Here is a 24549-nt window from a genome sequence, read left to right as displayed (position 1 = left end):
TAAACCGCTGCACTGCCGCATCGCAAACACTAGTTAAATATTATTAACCCCTAATCTGCCACCCCTAACATTTCCGCCACCTATCTACATTTGTTAACCCCTAATCTGCCGCCCCCAACGTTGCCGCCACTATACTAAAGTTATTAACCCCTAAACCTAACCCTAACACCCCCTAACTTAAATATAATTAAAATAAATCTAAATAAAAATTCCTATCATTACCTAAATAATTCCTATTTAAAACTAAATACTTACCTGGAAAATAAACCCTAAGCTAGCTACAATATAACTAATAGTTACATTGTAGCTAGCTTTGGGGTTTTTTTTATTTTACAGGCAAGTTTGTATTTATTTTAACTAGGTAGAATAGTTACTAAATAGTTATCAACTATTTACTAACTACCTAGCTAAAATAAATACAAATTTACCTGTAAAATAAAACCTAACCTGCCTTACACTAACACCTAACATTACACTACAATTAAATAAATTACCTAAATTAAATACAATTACATAAATTACAAAAACAAACAAACACTAAATTACACAAAATAAAAAAAGAAATTATCAGATATTTAAACTAATTACACCTAATCTAATAGCCCTATCAAAATAAAAAGCCCCCACAAAATAAAAAAACCCTATCCTAAACTAAACTACCAATAGCCCTTAAAAGGACCTTTTGCGGGGGGCGGAGCTTGGCCGTGCTAATGAGTGGCCGCAAGGGACTGAAGCTCCAAGCCAGAACTAGGCTCCAAAAGAATAAAAGCACGAAGAGAGACTGCAGACTCAAGCCAAGTTGTTATGCAATGGACACTGGCGCTATGGGGATCGTTTGAGGTGTGTTCCAGAAGTTTATAGAACACAGCCGAGTGAGCAGTTAGCATCGAGAGAGTTGCGGCGGCCATTTTTGAGCACATGTAGCTCGGCATGGGACCCCTGCAGGGAGCGCTCATCTAAGAGCTATAACGCATACTTCATCACAGCAGGGAATGAGGTAGGACTGCTCCGGTACACAAATATACCTGATTAGGGCAAGTGAAGATACAGCTTGAAGATAATATCGCTGTTAAAGCAGCATGGCAGGTGCATTCAAGAGGCGCAACATATAGTTGTGCGTAGGAACATAGCATACATGTGGGACAGAAGTTTGCTGACTAATGTGTACTACGGGGTGAAACACGAAGCAAGCAAATGTTACACAAAAAAGAATTAAACACCAACCAAACGACTTTAATATCTGATAGACTGTTAAAAAGGCTGGCTCCCTGGGACAAAATAGCAGGTTTAAATGATACGCAGAGACCACTCAGATGCTGAGTAATTGCTATGCCCCCTTAGTAAACTCTCTCTCTTATGGTCAACATAAACATAGCTAACCTTATCAGAAGCTATTGCAGGAACCTAGGGGCTCTCTGTATGCATAGTGCAAATTAGATCTGCAAAGGGTCTGCAGGGTTCCTAGAATACGTTATACCTACAGAGACTACACGCAGCTCTCTATATATATACCATGTCTAAAAGGTCTGCTAAAACTGATAAGGTGCAGAAAACCCCTTCCACTAATAATAAAACTGTGAGCAGCTTCTTTCAGGGATCAAATACTTCTCCTGGGGCGTTAGCAGATCAATCTTTATTAACAAAAGTTACCCCGGAAGACCAGCAGACACATACTACCATGTCTGAAGAGAGTATAAAAGAGCTCAAAGATAACATTGCAAATCTGCCCACAAAAGCAGATTTTGACGCCTTCAAAACGCTAATTACATCTGAACTGGTTAATATGAAGAAAGATATTAAAGAATTAGGCCATCGTATGGAATACGTGGAAGATTCACAAGATTCTCTAAGCACGATGTATGTTAACCTAAACGCGTACTCCAATATTGCCAATGTACAAATAGAAGCGCTACAAGACAAAGTTGAAGATTTGGATAACAGGGGGAGGCGGAATAATTTAAGGATAAGAGGCATTCCTGAGGCTATCTCCTTCATGGATCTACAGCAACATCTACAAGGCCTCTTCAAATTTCTACTCCAAGATGCACAGGCCCCTGACCTGGAATTGGAAAGAGCCCATAGGGCCCTCAGACCCCCGCCTTCCCCAGGTTCTCCACCAAGAGACGTTATTCTAAAAATTTTACGTTTTACCGACAAGGAAAAGATTTGGCAACAAGCCAGAAAATCGCAAAACATCATGTACCTGGATCACTCACTTCAAGTATACTTGGATCTCAGCCCTACCACGGTTCAGAAGTGCAAGGATGTCCATTTTATCACTAAGGCACTTCAGGAGAGTTCTATAGGGTATAGATGGGGCTTCCCATTTAGCCTACAGATCTCACATGAGGGACAGTCTTACACCTACAAATCACCTGAGGACTTAGAAATGATATCCAAGGCTCTAAATATTAAATTTCAAGCTCCTCAGATCAAGGATGTTGTTATAAGGGGCCCTACTTCAGACAAACCTGCATCACAGAAGAACACGACTTCAAGATGGATGACAGTGAGTTACAAGAAAGGCAATGTTAAAACCGCTGCACCAAAAATGGAGTCTAATAAGGACTATGAGACCTGAACTGTCTAATGCCTACCAGACTGGGTGAGATCTTACCAAATATTGCTTGCACTGCATATAGTGATAATGTTTGTAATGTTTGTTATTCTTAATACATGCTTAGATATAGATAACACCTGTGAACCTGTTTTATCAAGAGTAGTTTAAATCTAAGATGGCAGAGGTTATCCCCTTAAAGTTAAGATACCGGGCCCTTGAATGGGACTCATAGCCTACAAACCCCTCAAGCTAGTAGAGAGCGTTAGTACATTATAGCTCCTAATCCTAGAGCAAATATAGGCACTGTTATCATAGAAAAATGGTTTAAGTCAGCACAGTGACAGATTCTGGACATTTGTTATGTACTGTGTGACCTGATCATGCAATAAGAAACGTTAAATGTCCGGAAGAGAAGGATTATGTTGTTCAGAGAACTTTATTTGAAACTATATCTCCCTAAGGTATTCAAAGGCGCCGGACGCTGAAGGTTAATGATCAGGTGGACCTCTACTAAATCTGTGCTTCTAAAGTTTGACTTTCTCTCAGATGATTACATATTAAAGAGTCTGCGCTAAGCATTCCCCCTTTGTACTGGTGTCATGAGAGATGACACCTGTATTATTGTTTGTTCATTTTATTGTGTTTGTTATGTATTTGTATGTTGTTTGTTTTTTTTTTGTTATATTTGTTCCACAGTATTGCACACAAAAATGCACCCAGGTATTGATTGAGTTGCAAAGAACCAACACACCCATGGGCTCACTGACCTGCACATAGATGCTGGAACCCGGAACTGGGTACAGTAAACACGCCAATGTATCAGAAACTATTGTTCTCTTATTCACATGCCAAAATGTTGCAAACACCTAGACATTTAAATTTTATCACAGCAAATACCAAGGGTCTGAATGGTCCATATAAGCGTAATATAGCCCTTAGAGATATTGCTCGCCGCAATGGCGATATAGTTTTTTTGCAGGAGCCGCACTTTAAAATTGGCAGGGAACCCAAAACCTTTTCATATAAATTCGGGAGTCATACTATGCCTCAAACACAGTAAAAACTAACGGAGTGGCTATCCTCATTAAAAAAGGTATCCCATTTACCCTCATTAAAAAGCATAGGGAGGGAGATTTCTTATTGTGGTTGGGAGACTGGTAAATACTATAGTCACACTAATCAATGTATACGCCCCTAACCTAAAACAAGATACGTTTTTTAAGCACCTCACTAATATATCCATGGAAATGGCTAAAGGCGCTGTCATCATGGGGGGAGATTTCAATCTTACGATTAACCCAGGTCTAGACAATTCTAACGGGTTATCTTCTACCCCTCATAAAGTTGTAAATTCAGTGAAGCAATGCTTTAAAGATCTCACACTACATGATGCATGGAGAATTATACACCAGGAAAATAGAGAATACACTTTCTATTCTAATCCACACCATAGACATTCCAGACTCGATTACTTTATGTTAGACGTTACCAATCTAGCTAGAGTAACTAGAATAGAGATCGAACCTAACACATGGTCTGACCATGCGATGGTCAGTTGCTCGTTGGACTGGCCACATACCCCTATCACCCAGTACATATGGAGACTGGACGATACTCTGTTGACAGACCCGGTCGCACAAGAGCGGATCGGTAAAGCTATAGAGGAATACTTTCTATTTAATGATGTCCCTGATTTGGACAGTGGCCTAGTATAGGAGGCGCACAAGGCGGTCATTAGAGGAGAGATGATTAGTACTAGAGCACACAGAGACAAGCAGGCCAGAAACGTATTGGACAAAAGACTTAACAACCTTAATGACCTAGAAGCACAGCGCAAACAAGAACCCACCAACACAACACTCTCATAAACCATTGCTGACTGTAAAACGCAGATTAATTAAATGCTTCACGTGGAATGCAAAAAACAAGCTTTTAAGATGCAACAGTCATATTTTGAGAATGATAACAAGAGTAGTTCTCTCTTTGCGAGAAAACTGAGAAGGAGGGCCAATAGAAAATGCATCCTGGCTATTAACAGTAAGGGGGGAGGTAAAAAGGTGCATACTTCTCAAGATATTGCAAGAGCTTTTAGGGACTATTATAAAAACCTATATAACTTAAATTCGGAACATAATGTCTCCCATATGGAAGACTAAAAATACCCTAATAGACAATTATTTAAATGGCATCAACTTTCCGCAAATTAGTGAGGAACAACAAAAGGCCCTGAGTAAACCCTTTGAACACACAGAGATTTTGGAAGTAATAAAGAATTTACCCAAGGGTAAGGCTCCAGGACCAGATGGGTATACTAATAGTTACTATAAGTTATACAAAACAATCTTAACCCCATATTTATTGAAGATGTTTAACAAAACATCAGAAACCAGTCCCTTTTCAGCCACAGCATTAGAGGCGCACATAACAGTAATACCCAAACCTGGGAAAATACTGGATTGCATGGAGAACTTTAGGCCAATTTCTCTACTTAATTCTGATCTCAAAATTTATGCGAAGTTGTTAGCAAATAGGTTGTCCCCAATACTACCAGATATAATAAATGGCGATCAGGTTGGTTTCATACAGAGTAGAGAAGCGCAACAACACGGTAAGGGCCTTGCACATTATAAACTTCCTTACTCAGAGTAACATGCCATCAGCGGTGGTGTCAGCGGACGCGGAAAAAGCTTTTGACCGCATCTGCTGGCACTTCATGAGATCAACACTGAAAAGATTTTGGTTGGGATCACACTTCATCTCCAAAATCATGGAACTCTATAGCTGCCCAATGGCCAAGATCAGAGTTAATGGCTTATTGTCAGATTCATTTAGGATATATAATGGTACCAGGCAGGGGTGCCCCCTGTCCCCTCTTTTATTCGCCTGCATCATAGAGACCTTGACGATCACTATTAGAATAGGATAGAAATTCTGGGAGTTCAAATATGCCATAACACGCATAAATTATTATTATATGCAGATAATATTTTGATTTTTATGGTGGATCCCTTATCATAGATTTCCCGACTATTAGCTGAATTTGATATTTTTTTTCGGGCCTCAAATTTTCTTATTAACAAATCTAAGACGGAGATGCTTGCGCTACAGTGTGACGCAGACTACCTTAAGCTACTGTCGCAAAAATGCCCCTTCCAAATTCAAACAAAAAGTCTAAAGTATTTAGGTATATTTCTTGCACCAACTGTTCAGGAGATGTTTGAGGCTAACTATGTCACACTGCAGAGAAATATTGTAGCAGACCTTTCTTCGTGGAGATCCAAAAGGGTTTCATGGCTTGGTTGTATAAACTCAGTTAAAATGAACATATTACCTAGGCTGCTGTATATATTGCAGACACTACCAATCCCTCTACCTAGGGGTTTCTTGTTAGCCCTGCAAGATAAAATTTTTGATTATATATGGGACAGACAGAAAGCAAGAATAAATAAAACATTGATGTGCTTACCGGTCAGCGAGGGAGGACTGGGGGTCCCTAACCTGGCTAAATATAAAGAAGCTGTGTTTTTGCAGAGGATAGTATACTGGTTTAGGAATTATCAGGGTAAAAAATGGGTAGCCTTAGAACATGATATAGCTGAGAGGTCACACTTGGGTACGATTTGCTGGCAGTCGGCCCCTCAACTAAATACAGACTTCAGACAGAATACTATACTGATGGAAACCCTAACAGTATGGAAGGGAATACTTAGAGAATACCTGCATATATCTTCCTGGTTCTCTCCACTGACCCCCCTTACTGAAAATACTGAACTCCCTATAGGCCTTCTAAAAAAAATTACACAAATGGAAACTCCACTTAGGACTTTATGGGCAATACATTTGGGAGACGAGACTACTTACTAAGGGGGAGCTGGTGGAGAGGGGCCTCATTGTTTTCAGCAGCTGGTTTGTCCTTCAACAATGTCACTCATACATATTCAAACATAGAGAAAGATGTAATCTAGTCAGACCTCTCACTCAGTTTGAGACTATGTGTCAGCTACACGGACCTTATCATTGACGTACGCTTTGTTACAGAAACCAGCCATGGGCTATACCCCTTTTTATATAGATAGATGGAACGACGAGCTAGATACTGAATTATCAGTGACTGATATTGCTAAATTATTCAACAATGTTACAAAAGTTTCCGTATCCAGTAACCTTACAGAGCTAAACATTAAAATCCTACAACGGTGGTACCTCACCCCAACTAGGATCAATAAATTGTTTCCATCGATGCTGGCGATGCGGTAAAGAGAGGGGATCTATGCTTCATATCTGGTGGACTTGTGGATTGTTGAAACCAATATGGTTAGCTGTAGTGGGGGCGACTAACACAATGACGGAACTGACTCTAGAGCCAGACCCTAGAATTTGGTTATTAAATGCAGTACCTAGTAAAATCCCAACGTATAAGAAAAAGTTTATTTTTATTGCTAGCAACAGCCTCAAAAAATGAATAGCAAAAAATTGGAAGTCTCAGGTAACCTTTAACATGGCCACATGGTACACTCAATTCCAATTCATTCTATCATTAGTAGAATACGCTTACATGAGGAATGGTAGAAGAGATGTATTTACACAAATGAAGGTTATGTGGGAAACATTTATTGTTAACATCTAGAATAAGAGTAGGGCGAGGTAGAGGACAAAGAGATAGTATTGCGGGTCATGATCGAATGGGTGATACAGATAATGAGTTCAAAGACAAAGGTGAATAGCAACTAGTGGAACATGGTTAATAATTTGTTGTAGTGATAAATGTTTAATTTCTTATATTGTATGAGTTCTGCATTGAAGGTTTGCTGTAAACTGCCTTTTTTCTTCTTTGTAATGAAATGCAGAAAATTTCAATAAAAACTTTGTTAAAGAAAAAAAAAAAAAGGGCCTTTTGCGGGGCATTGCCCCAAAAACATCAGCTCTTTTACCTGTAAAAAAAATACAAACAACCTCCCAACAGTAAAACCCTACCACACACACAACCAAACCCCCAAATAAAAAACTAACTAAAAAAACCTAAGCTCCCCATTGCCCTGAAAAGGGCATTTGTATGGGCATTGTCCTTAAAAGGGCATTTAGCTTTTTTCAGCCCAAAAGCCCTAATCTAAAACTAAAACCCACCCAATAAACCGGACATCCATCCTCAACGAAGCCGGGAGAAGTCCTCAGCTATGCGGTAAGAAGATCTCAACGAAGCCGGGAGAAGTCTTCATCCAAGCCGGCAGAAGTGGTCCTCCAGATGTGCAGAAGTCTTCATCCAGACGGTATCTTCTATCTTCATCCAAACGGCCTGGAGCGGCTCCATCTTCAAGACATCCAGCACGGAGCATCCTCTTCTTTCGATGGCTAACAACGAATGAAGGTTCCTTTAAATGACGTCATCCAAGATGGCGTCCCTTGAATTCCGATTGGCTGATAGAATTCTATCAGCCAATCGGAATTAAAGATGAAAAAATCCTATTGGCTGATGCAATCAGCCAATAGGATTGAGCTCGCATTCTATTGGCTGTTCCAATCAGCCAATAGAATGCAAGCTCAATCCTATTGGCTGATTGTTGAGAATGGATGTCTGGTCTTCAAAACTGTAAATGGATCTTCGGGGGTTAGAATCCTATCAGCCAATCGGAATTGAGGGGACGCCATATTGGATGACGTCCCTTAAAGGAGCCTTCATTCATCGTAGTCCGTCGGTGAAGAAGGATGTTCCGCGGCGGCGGAAGGAAGATTCAAGACCCGGCTTGGAAGATGACATCGCCCGGATCAAAGACTTTTCTTCAGCGCCGCCTGGATGATGACTTCATCGGATGGAAGATTTCTTCAGCGCCGCTTGGAGGATTAACTTCTTCCGCTCCGGATGTCCACTTCGGTTCCATCGCTGCTCGGCTGAGTGAAGACAAGGTAGGATGATCTTCAGGGGATTAGTGTTAGGTTTTTGTAAGGGGGGTTTGGGTTAGATTAGGGGTATGTGGGTGGTGGGTTTTAATGTTGGGGGGGGTTGTATTTTTCATTTACAGGCAAAAGAGCTGAACTTTTGGGGGCATGCCCCCACAAATGGCCCTTTTAAGGGCTGGTAAGGTAAAAGAGCGTTGAACTTTATTTAATTTAGAATAGGGTAGGGCATTTTTTTATTTTGGGGGGGTTTGTTATTTTATTAGGGGGCTTAGATTAGGTGTAAGTAGCTTAAAATTGTTGTAATATTTGTAAAATGTTTGTAACTTATTTTTTTATTTTCTGTAACTTAGCTTTTTTTATTTTTTGTACTTTAGTTAGTTTATGTAATTGTATTTAATTGTAGTTATTTGTAGGTAGTTTATTTAATTCATTTAATGATAGTGTAGTATTAGGTTTAATTGTAACTTAGGTTAGGATTTATTTTACAGGTAATTTTGTATTTCTTTTAGCTAGGTAGTTATTAAATAGTTAATAACTATTTAATAACTATTCTAACTAGCTAAAATAAATACAAAGTTACCTGTAAAATAAATATAAATCCTAAGATAGCTACAATATAATTATTATTTATATTGTAGCTATATTAGGGTTTATTTTACAGGTAAGTATTTAGTTTTAAATAGGATTAATTTATTAAAGTATAGTGTAGTGTTAGGTGTAATTGTAACTTAGGTTAGTTTTTATTTTACAGGTAAATTTCTCTTTATTTTAGCTAGGTAAGCTATTAAATAGTTAATAACTATTTAATAGCTATTGTACCTAGTTAAAATAAATTGAAAGTTGCCTGTAAAATAAAAATAAATCCTAAGATATCTACAATATAATTATTATCTATATTGTAGCTATATTAGGGTTTATTTTACAGGTAAGCATTTAGTTTTAAATAGGATTAATTTAGTTCATAATAAAAATATTATTTAGATTTATTTAATTAATATTTAAGTTAGGGGGGCATTAGGGTTAGTGTTAGACTTAGGTTTAGGGGTTAATAAATTTATTACAGTGGCGGCGTCGTAGTGGGGGGCAGGATAGGGGTTAATACATTTATTATAGGTGGAGACGGTGTAGGGGGGGCAGGATAGGGGTTAATAAATTTATTATAGGTTGCGGCGGGTTCAGGGAGCGGCGGTTTAGGGGTTAAACTATTTATTTAGTTGCGGAGAGGTGCGGGATCAGCAGGATAGGGGTTAATAATTGTATTATAGAGGGCGACGGTATAGGGGGGGCAGGATAGGGGTTACTAGGTATAATGTAGGTGGCGGTGGGCTCCGGGAGCGGCGGTTTAGGGGTTAATACATTTATAAGAGTTGCGGCAGGGTCTAGGAGCGGCGGTTTAGGGGTTAGTAACTTTATTGAGTTGCGGGAGGCTCCGGGGGCGCCGGTATAGGGGGTAGAACAGTGCAGTTTAGTGTGGGTGCTTAGTGACAGGCTAGCAATAAAGCTGGGAAAAAGCCGAAGAGAAGCGAGATCGGATGAGTGATAACTGTCACAGTCCGCTGCTCATTGCCCCGCGGCTTTTTGACAGCTTTATTTGATAACTTAGGCATATTTTTTCAGGTCCGCGGCGGCGAAGGTAGGCGAGCTTAGGCGGGCGTATTGGGCCGGCGAAGCCAGAAAAGTAGACGGCTTGATAACTACCCCCCCTAATTGCACTCACAAACACACACATACATAATCATATACACTCACATATATGCGTGCATACAGACATACACATACACTCACACACACAAGTACGTGTGCACACAAACACACAGTTGCACTCACAAATACACTCACACACATACATTTACACTCACACTCAAATGGGCACACACATACACAATTACTTTCACAAACATACTCACACACTCACTCACATACACGTACATGCGCACACACAATTACACTCACAAAAACACTCACCTACATACATACACATTACTCACACACATGTACAGGCTCACACACACATACAATTACACACACAAACACACTCACCCACATACATACACGCACACACATATGCACATATACACACATACACTCACACATAATTACATTCACTGATACACAACACACATACACACACACATATCCAAACTCACTTTTACAGAATGACACAAATAAACTCAGAAACTCAGCATTTTAAATTCTAATTGCTGCCTCCTTATCACACAGTCTGCACCGAGCAGATGTACTTTAACTAGCCAATAAATAATTAATTTACACACTAACATTAAAATTCTTATTTATTTTCTCTCTAAACTAGAAAGTATAGGCTGCAAGTCATAGTATGGGTCAGAGGAACTGTGGGGAAATTATTCCAGTGTGCAAGAAATCTAATTAGGATTTTGTGTCATTATGTATAATGAGGAACATTTAAATAGTTAGCATCTTATCACAGATACCAAAATAACACTTTATCTTCTTTATATATATATATATATATATATATATATATATACTGTATATATATATATATATATATATATATATATATATATATATATATATATTTATATTTATAGCAGCACTGGGCAGTGAATGGGTTAATGTTATTCTACACTGACTGACACTGTCAATTTATAGAGTAGCAATTCTTATCTATTAGTTTTAATTACGATAGTGATTTTCAGGGTGAGAAAGAGCTGGTAAACCATATAGCTTATCTTTATACCTGATTTGTGAAAGTTTATTCACTAAACATCAAATGTAAGACAGAGGGTTGCAAAAGGATTGTATTTGTTAATCTTTATGGACTGGGGTCATTCAAATGTCATAAAGGCATGTATTTCCAAAATGTTGGTCAAATTAACCCTGAAATTAAAATATATTTATGACCCATTCCAGGACTTGGATTTCTAAGGTTAGAGTAAAAGAGGTCTATAGCTGGTTTTTAGGTGACATTAATATGACAGGGGTGGAGTTGAGTGCTTTTTTAGGTGGTAAAGTTGGTGGGATGTGGTTTGTATTGAACACAGTGTGGGCATGGTTGGGCGATGCTTGGGTGAGGTCAAAGTTGTTCTTGGGTGGTCCATGGTTTTATTTTAGAAACCAGGATTCTTTTAGCAAAGGAAAATTTGTGATAAAGACAGCTGGGTATAGCTGCCAAACTGTGTTGATATGCAGGATAGCGGTAAACCCAATGGCCCTAAGATTCAAAACATAGTCAGACCCATGAGAAAATGTCTTGCTGGCCTCGCCAGCCTCTTAATCTATTATATATATATAAAAAAATTGGGCTGACCTCTCTGTTTTGACAAGTGTTCTGAGACATCACCACTCACCTGTGATATATAAGCATGGGGGGGGGGCTGTAAGTCTTCCTACACAGCACAGACAGTGGGATTTCTTAAACAAATAAAAGGTTTCTTTATAGGAACACTTCAAATAACACCTGTAAGCTTAATTTCACTTTGCATGCTTCAGATTTCATATACTGGACATTCACCAATGAAAAGCTGGTGGGACTGATATGGCTGGTAAGGTTTATCTAACATGAAGGGCAGTGCTTTGAATACTACATACTCACGGTGATGTTACCCCATTAAAATACAGGTTACCCCCATGGTACACCCAGCTAACTCCCACAGAACACCTAAATATACATCATGTTTGTGATTTACCTTGATAATAAAGAAAACCCAAAACTGTACTGTGGGTCCAATAGGATGATATGTTTTATGTGTTGTTGGGTTTTCTTTTTCAAATCATCCAATAGAAACGTATTTTTTACTTTAGGATGATGTAAAAAAACACATAGAAAGCATCCTCTTTGCTGATTAAAAAAAATAATAATCAGCCAATAGAAACACCAGAACACCCCTATAAAAGACTGGAGCAGAAGTCACTGCTTTCTGGAATACTTCTGATAAATAAAAGGGCCATGGATTATTTTTTTTATGTTTCTTGTGGATTACTTCTGGTAAAAAAAGAAGAGGACCCTGTTTGTTTTTCCTTCCTGGATTTTTGGAAAACAAATTCTTCATGTTCCTTGTGGGATACTAAGGATGAAGACTTTGGATGATGAGAAATATTTCTTGTTAACTGATGTTTCACTGTCGTTGGTCTTGTTTAGTTTTTTGTTTTTTGTTGTCTGTGCTTGTTTATTGTGTATTTTGATACATTTGTGTGTTTACTTATGATTGTGTATTTTGTTTACCTTGTTTACTTATGATTGTGTATTTAGTTCTATTTGTTCTCTATTTATTGTTCTTCACTGTGTTCTGTCGGATTCTGTGACCCATCGGAATGTGGGACCAGACGATCTGCGCATACGCTCAGTTATATCATCGAATTCCATGGGTTGCCAAATCCTACAGAAACGCCCCTATCTGATTTTGGAACCGCAAAGTGTGCATGTAATCTGACACAAAAAAACAGTCATCATATTTTGCGACCGAGGAGGAGTGCGCATGCGTGAGCCTATATCACTGCTTCTGATATGTATTTTAGGATGCCATGGGAGCAACAGTTCTAAATAAAACATAAAATAACATGTTTAAATAATCCCTGCTCTGCAAATTGATGATCATACATACATTTGAAATCATTTGCTGAACTTCTGATAGATGCTCTTATAGATCATGTCACAGAGGGTGTAGCTGTCATACTTATCAAAGGGGATGGTTTTTAGTTTCTAAGAACCAATAATATCCTGTTAAATGGAATCTGCTGCTTTGTATTGTATATTTGAGTCTGCCTAACGATCATCCTAGTTTGCTCTTAATTGCGTTCATAGGGGCATATTTATCAAAGCGTCAACTGAGAATACGCTTCAATCCCGCATTGTATTTGTTGCAAGATTGATCCGCCGTAGTTATCAAAGCGTCAAAGCATACCTAGTTTTCAATCCGCCACCCTTGAGGCCGCGGATGCTATATAACTCAATAGGAGTCTGAAAACACAGAAAGCTTATGTTAGATGCTGCAAGAGAATGAAGTATATTACATAATAAAAGTAAATTAGAAACTCTATTAAATTTGTATACCCTTTCTAAATCACACAATAGTATTGCTCCACATTTGATGCACTAGTAGATATAGGGATAAAAATTAAAAATACATTACTACTTATAGATTATGTTACAAATTTGTCTCTCATTACAAAGCAAGGGGAAAATATTATTTCTCCAAATTTGTTGCAAGGTTTTGCCCAAACTTGTCGCACTGATAGATATAGAGATAAAAATGAAATAAATACACAACATAATATAGCTAACTTCCTTTATATTTTTTGTGAAAAATCGATGTGCACCATGTTTAAGCCATGTAATACAAGCCCCACTCTCCACTTCGCACCAATTTTGACTCAACACTTTTCGCACCATTTATGATGTAAACTCCTAAACAACCCACACACTAGTGAATTTTTAAACCACTTTTGATTGGGATATGCATAATCACATGATTTATGACATCAGCCAATCTGATTCAAATATACATTTTAAACTATCACTAACAAATCAAATTGCTCGATACTTGTGTCATTGATCCCTCATCAAAACTAGTAAGTGCCATTTGAAAGTATGTATATGTGAAATTAGTATTAAAGATAAACATTAATGCTGACATTAGGACACACGCTGCAATATTTTAGACAATGATTTTAAAATTTGAATTGATGTTTGATGCAATATAAGCTGATAGATCAAAGGGATAGCCCATCTAACATTAAACTGTCATGATTTAGATGCAGCAAAAATTAAAATCACCTCTTTACTGTCATGCTGTTTTCAGTGTATTTCTTCCTTTTCTTGAATTTCTTTTTTAGTAAGAAATGTCATCTTATATGCCAGCCTATTTTAACACCTGTGTAGGGGTGGTTTTTAAAACCAGATTGCAATCAGGAGGGGTTACACAGGTACAGAGAGAAAACTGGCCTAGCTCTTAAAACATCCATTGATTGCAAATAAATACATATGATTCCCTGATTACATGCTATATGCGCAATTATTCCTGCTCAGAATAATAATAAATTTACACTATATACATAAAGTGGTATAAATAAACACAGAGATGTGACAGACAACATTGTTTAGAACAAAAAAAGGAACTTAGCGACATGTAAATATGTTTGCAAAAGATTTCTGACATAACACACACACACACATATATATATATATATATACAAGTATCTGCAAATATATATGTACAAATTCTAGCATTAATTGTTATTTATTAAAAAAAAACATGAGATAAAAGCATATCATGACTTCTAGAAATACAAATACACATTCATTTATGTAAAAGTATCATATAACAAATAAATATAAAAATAACTTTCTATGAGATATTGTATGTTGAGGTATAAATCTATCTATTTCTTGGACATTGACAGATGAAAAATAAAAGATTAGGTTTAGAGAAATGTGCTTGTTCATGGACAGTAATGAAATTGTATAAATAAAGTTGGTAAAAACCAGATTAACCGCTACATCGATGACTGTTAGTTAACAACAGTCCGATGCTCATCGCGCCGTTCTTGATGAACGTGTTTTTGATGTTTTTTTATAAATAAGGGGATCGTATGTGGATTCGCGTCAGTGATGTCTGGCAAACGTATTGACACCGGCGAATGCAATGAGATTGACGCATTGATAAATATCCCCCATAGTATAAAGCCATAGGGCAGTTACTTCGTAGAGCCAGACATACGCAACAGCTAGGATTCCCTGGGTGATGTTTCTTGCAACTAAGATTGATAAATTGTGTATTATTTGCCTTATGCTGGTTTACAGTAGAAGAGATTATAATACCCAAATCAATTAGAATCATTACCATTACAAATCATTAAGGTTGCACTGAGGAAGTATGGTTGTACATAGGGGCACACATGAACACTTTGGAGTTTTGCGTGGAATGTGTCAGATTTGGCTTTTTTTTCTCCACTTTTTTGTGTCATACCAATAAAAACAAAAGAAATAAACATGAGAATGCCTAAAAGTTTGTAATTGCAACAATTTCTGGGTGAAATGGTACATTATCTGACAGAAATGCAAGGGTGACAATAATTTTGGCCATGACCGTATATCTGTACTTATCTATACCTATATATAATCATCTATATACAGGTATAGATATATATTTTACAATATATATATAGATATATGTATATATATATATATATATATATATATATATATATATATATACACTGTGTGCAGAATTATTAGGCAAATGAGTATTTTGACCACATAATCCTCTTTATGCATGTTGTCTTACTCCAAGCTGTATAGGCTCGAAAGCCTACTACCAATTAAGCATATTAGGTGATGTGCATCTCTGTAATGAGAAGGGGTGTGGTCTAATGACATCAACACCCTATATCAGGTGTGCATAATTATTAGGTAACTTCCTTTCCTTTGGCAAAATGGGTCAAAAGAAGGACTTGACAGGCTCAGAAAAGTCAAAATAGTGAGATATCTTGCAGAGGGATACAGCACTCTTAAAATTGCAAAGCTTCTGAAGCGTGATCATCGAACAATCAAGCGTTTCATTCAAAATAGTCAACAGGGTCGCAAGAAGCGTGTGGAAAAACCAAGGCGCAAAATAACTGCCCATGAACTGAGAAAAGTCAAGCGTGCAGCTGCCAAGATGCCACTTGCCACCAGTTTGGCCATATTTCAGAGCTGCAACATCACTGGAGTGCCCAAAAGCACAAGGTGTGCAATACTCAGAGACATGGCCAAGGTAAGAAAGGCTGAAAGACGACCACCACTGAACAAGACACACAAGCTGAAACGTCAAGACTGGGCCAAGAAATATCTCAAGACTGATTTTTCTAAGGTTTTATGGACTGATGAAATGAGAGTGAGTCTTGATGGGCAAGATGGATGGGCCCGTGGCTGAATTGGTAAAGGGCAGAGAGCTCCAGTCCAACTCAGACGCCAGCAAGGTGGAGGTGGAGTACTGGTTTGGGCTGGTATCATCAAAGATGAGCTTGTGGGGCCTTTTCGGGTTGAGGATGGAGTCAAGCTCAACTCCCAGTCCTACTGCCAGTTTCTGGAAGACACCTTCTTCAAGCAGTGGTACAGGAAGAAGTCTGCATCCTTCAAGAAAAACATGATTTTCATGCAGGACAATGCTCCATCACATGCGTCCAAGTACTCCACAGCGTGGCTGGCAAGAAAGGGTATAAAAGAAGAAAATCTAATGACATGGCCTCCTTGTTCACCTGATCTGAACCCCATTGAGAACCTGTGGTCCATCATCAAATGTGAGATTTACAAGGAGGGAAAACAGTACACCTCTCTGAACAGTGTCTGGGAGGCTGTGGTTGCTGCTGCACGCAATGTTGATGGTGAACAGATCAAAACACTGACAGAATCCATGGATGGCAGGCTTTTGAGTGTCCTTGCAAAGAAAGGTGGCTATATTGGTCACTGATTTGTTTTTGTTTTGTTTTTGAATGTCAGAAATGTATATTTGTGAATGTTGAGATGTTATATTGGTTTCACTGGTAAAAATAAATAATTGAAATGGGTATATATTTGTTTTTTGTTAAGTTGCCTAATAATTATGCACAGTGATAGTCACCTGCACACACAGATATCCCCCTAAAATAGCTATAACTAAAAACAAACTAAAAACTACTTCCAAAACTATTCAGCTTTGATATTAATGAGTTTTTTGGGTTCATTGAGAACATGGTTGTTGTTCAATAATAAAATTAATCCTCAAAAATACAACTTGCCTAAAAATTCTGCACTCCCTGTATATATATATATATATATATATATATATATACATGCACATGAGTCCAAAGCAGAAACTAGTAACTCCTGATAAAGTCTAAAATACAGCAAATGTCCTGTAAAGGTGTCTAGTACTGAGAAATGCTGAAGCCAACAGTCAACATATGTTCCGTGATAATATATATGCACACATTATTTTGCACAATTATCAAGGTAGGGTAATTGCTAATCCACTAGCCCTTCTGCCATCTTACCGGTCTACTGTACTCCGCTGCCGAACATGGGCAATCATCACCTGACACTACAAGAGTCCTCGTGGGTCTGTAGCGTCTTCCAACTCCTCCCACCAGAAGTCAGTGTGCAGCATGCAGCGTAAAACAGCACGCATCCTATCCAAAATCCGGACCAGACACCTGCTCCAAAACCCACTAATGAGAGTGTAGAGTGTGGCAGATCCGTCAAGATGCAAAAACGGAAGATTTGCCACACAATAAAATGACAAACATTTATTGAGAATATAAAAAAAAAAAGATACATAGCCAGGCTATGATTACGGCTCACTAAGCCGAAACGCGTAAGTCATTGAGTGCCATACCTCACGCTTGTAACTGCTGTTTGTTGCAGTGTCCTCTTAGATGATGTATCTTTTTTTTTATATTTTCAATAAATGTTTGTAATTTTATTGTGTGGTGAATCTTCCATTTTTGCATCTTGATTTATATATATATATACATACACAGTGGGTATTGAAAATAATTATTCCCCTTAAAAATGATCACATTTTGTTGCTTTGCGACCTGAAATAAAGACAGAAACAGTTTTTGTTTGTCCAGTTGTAATTACTCAGTGCAACTTATAACATCCAAGTGAAAGATATAACACCAACATGTCAGGAAAAAATAAAGACAATTCAAAAACAGAATCACTGAGTTGCAAAAAGGATCATCCCCTCCTAAAATAACTTGTAATCTCAATCAGGTGTAGCTAATCACCTTCTCAACAGCACACATAAAGCCATTTGGCCTTCAACTGTGATCAGATATGGGAATATTGATTAGCTTAGCATGAAAAGAACTTTACTGGAGCATCTCAGTCCCTGGTAGTGCCACTGAAGAAAACAACTATGGGTGGCAAGGCACTGTCAAAAGATCTCCAGGGTAATGGTGTGGACAGGCACAAGTCAGGAGATGGATACAAGAAAATAGCAAAGGATTTATCAATGCCTAGAAGCACAGTGAAGTCTATAATTAAGAAGTGGAAGGTATTTGGTACAACACAGACCCTCTCTGGATCAGGACGTCGCTCCAAACTGGATGAAAGAGCCAGGAGGAAAGTAGTCAGACAGGCTACAAAGAGGCCAACAGCAACTCTGAAGCAGTTACAGGAATTTATGACAAAGAGTGGTCATTGTGTGCATGTAACAACAATTTCATGAATTCTCCAGAAATGTGGCTTGTATGGGAGGGATGCAAGAAAAAGCCACTCCTCAAGACAGGCTACATGCCGTCAAAACTGAGTTTTGCCAAAACACACCTAGGAGATTCTGAGGCCACATGGAAAAAGGTGTTATGGTCAGATGAGACTAAAATTGAATTATTTGGACACCAAACTATATGTCTGGAGGAAATCCAATACAGCTCACCATCCAAATAACATCATACCTACAGTAAAGCATGGAGGTGGCAATATCCTAATATGGGGGTGTTACTCTGCAGCACTCACTGGAGCACTTGTCAGGATAGAAGGAATAATGGATGGGGCAAAATACAGTCCAATTCTTGAGGACAATCTGCTGCCCTCTGCCAGGAAGTTGTCAATGGGAAGAAGGCTTACCTTCCAACATGACAATGACCCAAAGCACACAGAAAAAATGACCAAAAAAAAGACTGAAACCAGACTTAAACCCCATTGAATATCTTTTGATATAAAGTTTTTTTATTGAGGTTTTAAAGAAAAAAAAAAAGACATACAGAAACCAAAAAGACATGAACATTCTTGGAGCCTATGATTTGTAGCACTATTCTATGGAATGTAAATACCATTAACATACATAATAACAAAATAGATGTCATATTGGTGTACACACGTAGTAAAAACCAAATATCTATCATTGAGTCATAGAAAGACCAGCTGATGTCTTGTGCTCTGCGAATGGATTTTGATAGAAGCTCCTCTGGTAAAAAAAAAATAACTGATAAGCTATATCAATGTTAAGTCTAAATGGAAATGACCTCATTTTTTATAATAAGGATAATATAGTCGAAACTATAACTTAGGCCTGTGATGTACTACATGGAAGAGAGAGCTTATGGAGACTGGTGATATCTCAAGAAATCTCTGTAGAGGGGCATAGAAAAACAAATAGGTCCATGAGAACTGGAAGGTGTATGGATGAATGGTGAGTATAGTTTGTGAGCAGGGTAATAGGTAGAGGGATACAGCGGACGAGAGCCACTCAAAAAGGGAAAGGGGGGTCTTATACGGGTTAAATCTAAACATGGATGGACTGTCAGTATTATAAGGAGGAGAGAGATATAAGTGCTACAAACCTCTTTTCCCTCATTTAAGAGCTTAATTATATTGGAACAGCTAACTGGGCTTTTAATTAATAGTTGGAGCTATGTGCAGTCTATCTGAGGGTAGCATACAACTATGGGAATGAGCGAGGTTATGCCGTACAATAGTAGCGAGCTAGTGGGTAATGTGCTGAAGTGAGTTGTGTGCTATGTCCTTGTGAGGGGAACTGAATAGAATATTTATATGGGTATCTGATTGTGTGGGGACAATGTGTACTCTAGGAACAGACTTGATGTGTCAAAGTTTACTGGTGCCGACTGCCTGCCCTGAAAGAAATCTGTGTCCCAACCACAAAGTAGTACTTATTGATTCTGCGATATAAATTGAAATTAAATAGGTGCTATGTCTACTGATGTTTCCTCCTGAAACCAAGGACATAACTAAGGGTACCCAGACTGTATAAAAGTTGAGGGAAGAGATCTGTGTTATCGGTGAAAGAGGCAATATATTAGAGTGGTAAGGCAGAAGATAGGACTATAGTTATGAATAATGTGTGATAGTGTAGTACATAAAATCACGCTCCCTATCTAGAAGTTATGTGTGAGGTAGCAACTAAACATGTATAGAGATAAATGGAACCAATTATTTCCCTGTGGAGCTACTACTAAGATGTTACAAGACTACCAGAGCTACGGTGAGATAGAAATCTAAAGGAGGCTGTGCTAACCTATATGGGGACCTAGGATTCGGATATGATAAGAGCAATGTAACAAATAATAGAGCAACCCTCACAGTGAATAAACAGGATCAGTCCTATATGTATATACAAAATAGTTTGAGACACTGATCATGTATGGGCAGTTGAGCTGATCACTGATGCAGTAAAAAACACTGATAGGCACTCTAAGTTAAGTATACATGAAGTCTGAGGCCCCAATAATACACACAGTACAGTATTAAGTAATGCAAAATCTTAACTCTGGATAGGAAAAATAAAGCTAAACTCTATTAACATTTTTTTTTTTAAAAAAGAGAAGAAAAATAAAATAAAGTAACTATTAGCTTGCATATAAAATAACATGCAGTCTGGTTAGGGAGTCAGTTTAATTCAGCTCACCCCCATACAGTAACTATTTATCCACATGTTCACCCGACTCCGCATTTATGTGGCTGAGTCAGATCAGATGTGAAGTCCCGAGAGGACAGGGTCAAACTATATAGGAGTCGCCACAAGCTAAGCACAGGTTCTGGGGGGCTAGAAAAATCACTTATATTAGTGGATGTCCAGCGTCTAAGTAGAAACTGTCTTGTAGTTCCTCCTGTGTGGCGTTGAGTGTTTCCCTGTCTCCCCCGAGTTACTGTACTATTAGCTCCTTCACTCACAGAGCTGGGACTAGCGTTTTTGCTAACCGGGAGGTCGGCCGCCCTAATCCGGTTCTCAACTGTCCTAAAGTTCTCGTTAGGTCCCCAGTCCTGCAAAGTTTCTGAGGGGCAGCGTACATTATCCGAGTCCTCAAGAATCATCTTGGGTGAAGTAGTTTTTTGTACTGCTGTTGCTTTGCTTGTTCCGAGGTGGGGGAGTATGATCCAAGCTGGCGTGATATGTTGGGAGCCGTCGCTCTCTCTGAGACCCTCTTGTTGCGCAGTATCATGCACTTCTGTCGCCATCTTGTCTATGTAACTGCCTTGAATAAGGGGTGTAGCTCTCAAAATTTCTTTAAGTTCCATATGTCTGCTGGCCATCCAATGTGCTATATTTTTAAGAAGTGCTTTAATTAGCTCACATTGGTCCTCCTCCATTTCTAAAATGTTGTACCGGGGGGGGGGGGAGAAGATGTTGAAAAGACTTGGCCGGTTCCTACGCTTTCAAAAGGCTGGTGTATTTACCTATGTACTCAGAGGAGTCCGGTCTTAGAAAATGTGCACATGAGTGGTGTGCCGATAACCCCCGGCACAGGGGGGTGGGGGGTGCTGGAACCTGCACAGTTATAAACCGTCAAAGAATTCGATAGTTAGGGTTATGAAGCGTACAATGTTTATGTAGATAGGATCAATCTTGGGTGTTCTTACTTAGCGTGAATTGTAGGTTGTGCTCCATAATTTCTGTGTTAGAAGGCATATCGTGGACCATGAGGCTCATTGCAGACAACTTCATATGTTCCAGTTTTACAAAACTTTCGGCTAATACATTTTTCTCTGCTGATGCTCTTTGATATTGGTCGTCCGTGGGGACAGTTTATAAGTTGATATGTGGCGATTCAGAGCTGTCTCAACTCGATATAGCTGCTTCTGAATCGGAGCTCTGAGTTTAAGCGTCCATCTTGGTTGCCTTCTAGGCACCGCCCCCACCCCATTGAATATCTGACGCATGACTTGAAGACAGCAGTCCACAAACGGTCACCATCAAATGTAACGGAACTGGAGCAGTTCTGCAAAGAAGAGTGGGCACATATTGCACAGTCTAGATGTGCAAAGTTTGTAGAGACATATCCTAATAGACTAAAGGCTGTAATTAAAGCAAAAGGTGGTTAAAAAAAATACTGACACAAGGGGGTGATCCTTTTTGCAACTCAGTGTTTTTTAATTTTCTTTATTTTTGCCTGGCATGTTGGTGTTATATATTTCACTTGGATGTTATAAGTTGCACTGAGTAATTACAACTGGATAAACAAAAACTGTGTCTGTCTTTTTTTTCAGGCTACAAAGCAACAAAATGTGATTATTTTCAAGGAGTGCTTCTTTTCAATACCCACTGTATATACAGTATAGATATATCTAAAAATATGTGAATGCAATAAATTGCATTGCTACCAGAATTCAACAAAAGACCCAAAAGAATAGGTAAAAAAGAATGCCTTTTTAGCACAATAGCAGCATGAAATTCAAGTGTATAATATATGTAATTACATAAAATCTAACTTTTATTTAATGTACTTTAAAACATTTGTTGATAAACCGCAATGAGAACTGGAATTTGCTGCCCTACAATTGGTTAAAAACACTGCAATACTTGTTGCATGAATGAGATCAGCATATAAGTGCACTTTTGTAACCAGTATAAACCATGGCAAATTATTTTTTTTAATTCAATGTATTAATTGAGTGATATTGAGTAAAGCGTTTGCATAATATCAAAACTCAAGTGTGCTGATGTTTCTTTTGGGACCAAAGGTAAAAAATGAGTATATTGTAGCACACACTGATTGTGTGCTATCAACAGTGATATCATGATGTATTAGGAAAGCTAAGGCCCAACTGAGAAATACACTGTGGGTTAATTATACTATAAAGAATATTAACTCTGCATGCTGCAGTTAACTTTGTTGATTCCGCTTTAAATTAGGTGTTATAATATAAGATTGACCTTGCAAGGCTGACTGACAGTCCTAACTTTTAGGTAGTATGCAAAGTATAAACTGTAGCAAATATATGATGAAACCGTGCTGTGACATGGAGAAACGCGTTGCTTTTACTCTGTTTTAATAAAAACTTTTTAATTGTTACTTTTACTACTTTCCATGGATTGGACACTTTATTGCCATCTTAGTGTATCTACATCTAACTAAAGATTTGCTACATTCACTACCTGTAGCCTGGTATATCCAGTGAGACACATTCTTCAGTTCCTGGACTCCCCCTGGTGGGACAAGGACAGCCTGATTATTCAGTGTAACATACTCTTCAATTCCTGGATTTCCCCTGGTGGGAGAAGGATATCACCTGATCCAGACGTGCCTGAGTGTCTACCGGACGACCTTTGGATCCGGTCTGCCTGTATTGCACATATGTGTATCACACCACGTGAGTAGCTATCTGGCTATTTTTTATACACTGCACCTATCTGTATGATCTGCACTATGTGGTGCCCTCTACATTTTGTTTTCTGAAACCAAAAAAGATGTTATTCACTTCAATGTATATATTGAGTGGCGTACATTAAAGCATTTATAAAGTATCAAATGTTAAGTGTTTGGCATTTACCATTCAACACTAAAATATGGGGTTAAAAATCAGGGAATATCTTGTAGCATCCACTGTTTGTGTGCTACCAACAATAATACCCCAATTTGTTAAGTACACTTAAAACAAAAAATAAAGATACACCCTTAATCAAATATAATATGAGGAGAGTTCACTTTAGATGCTAGTTTTAGCCTTAACAGTTAACTGATGGATAAATGCCAGGAATTGTGTAGCGTGAGTAAGTTAATATTAATACTGATTTTTTGAGTTATGTTAAGGCAACAAAGTAAAGAGCAAGTTAAAAATGATACAGGTAGTCCTGTATCCTTTTTAATTTATATTTCATATAAAAGATTATTATTTATTTATTTTTATATAAATATATATATATATATATATATATATATATTAATCACATTAATCTTCTATACATTTATTAGTTAAACTTTACAAATTTATATAGTACCTGTTAATCATATATGTGACGACCAGGCTTAACTAACCCTGCATCAGTCACTTGTTTGGAACAGAAAGGGTTAGCAGACCCTTTCCACTTTAACCGATCTGTCACAGTCTAGACACTCCAGGCAAGCCTGTAACTTAGTTGAGTGGGTGGAAGGGTTAATAACACTCTCAGGTCTGTCATAGACTTAGAAAAAATGCCCCAAATTCCCTTTAATGCCACTAACACTAAACTATCTCTAAGCTGCAACCACCTAAGATTTATTATATAAGAAATCTTAAGGAAAACCAAGACTAACAAATTAAATCCTAGAATACAATTTAGCAAAAACATAATCTAAAAACAAAGTATTAATACTACCAGTAACAGGGTTTAAATATTAGACAAAGGCAAAAACTTAATGAAGGAAAGATT

Source organism: Bombina bombina, chromosome 2 (genome assembly GCF_027579735.1).
Source record: "Bombina bombina isolate aBomBom1 chromosome 2, aBomBom1.pri, whole genome shotgun sequence".
NCBI lineage: Eukaryota > Metazoa > Chordata > Amphibia > Anura > Bombinatoridae > Bombina > Bombina bombina.
The sequence above is the reverse complement of the archived record's forward strand: the minus strand, read 5'-3'. Positions refer to the sequence as shown.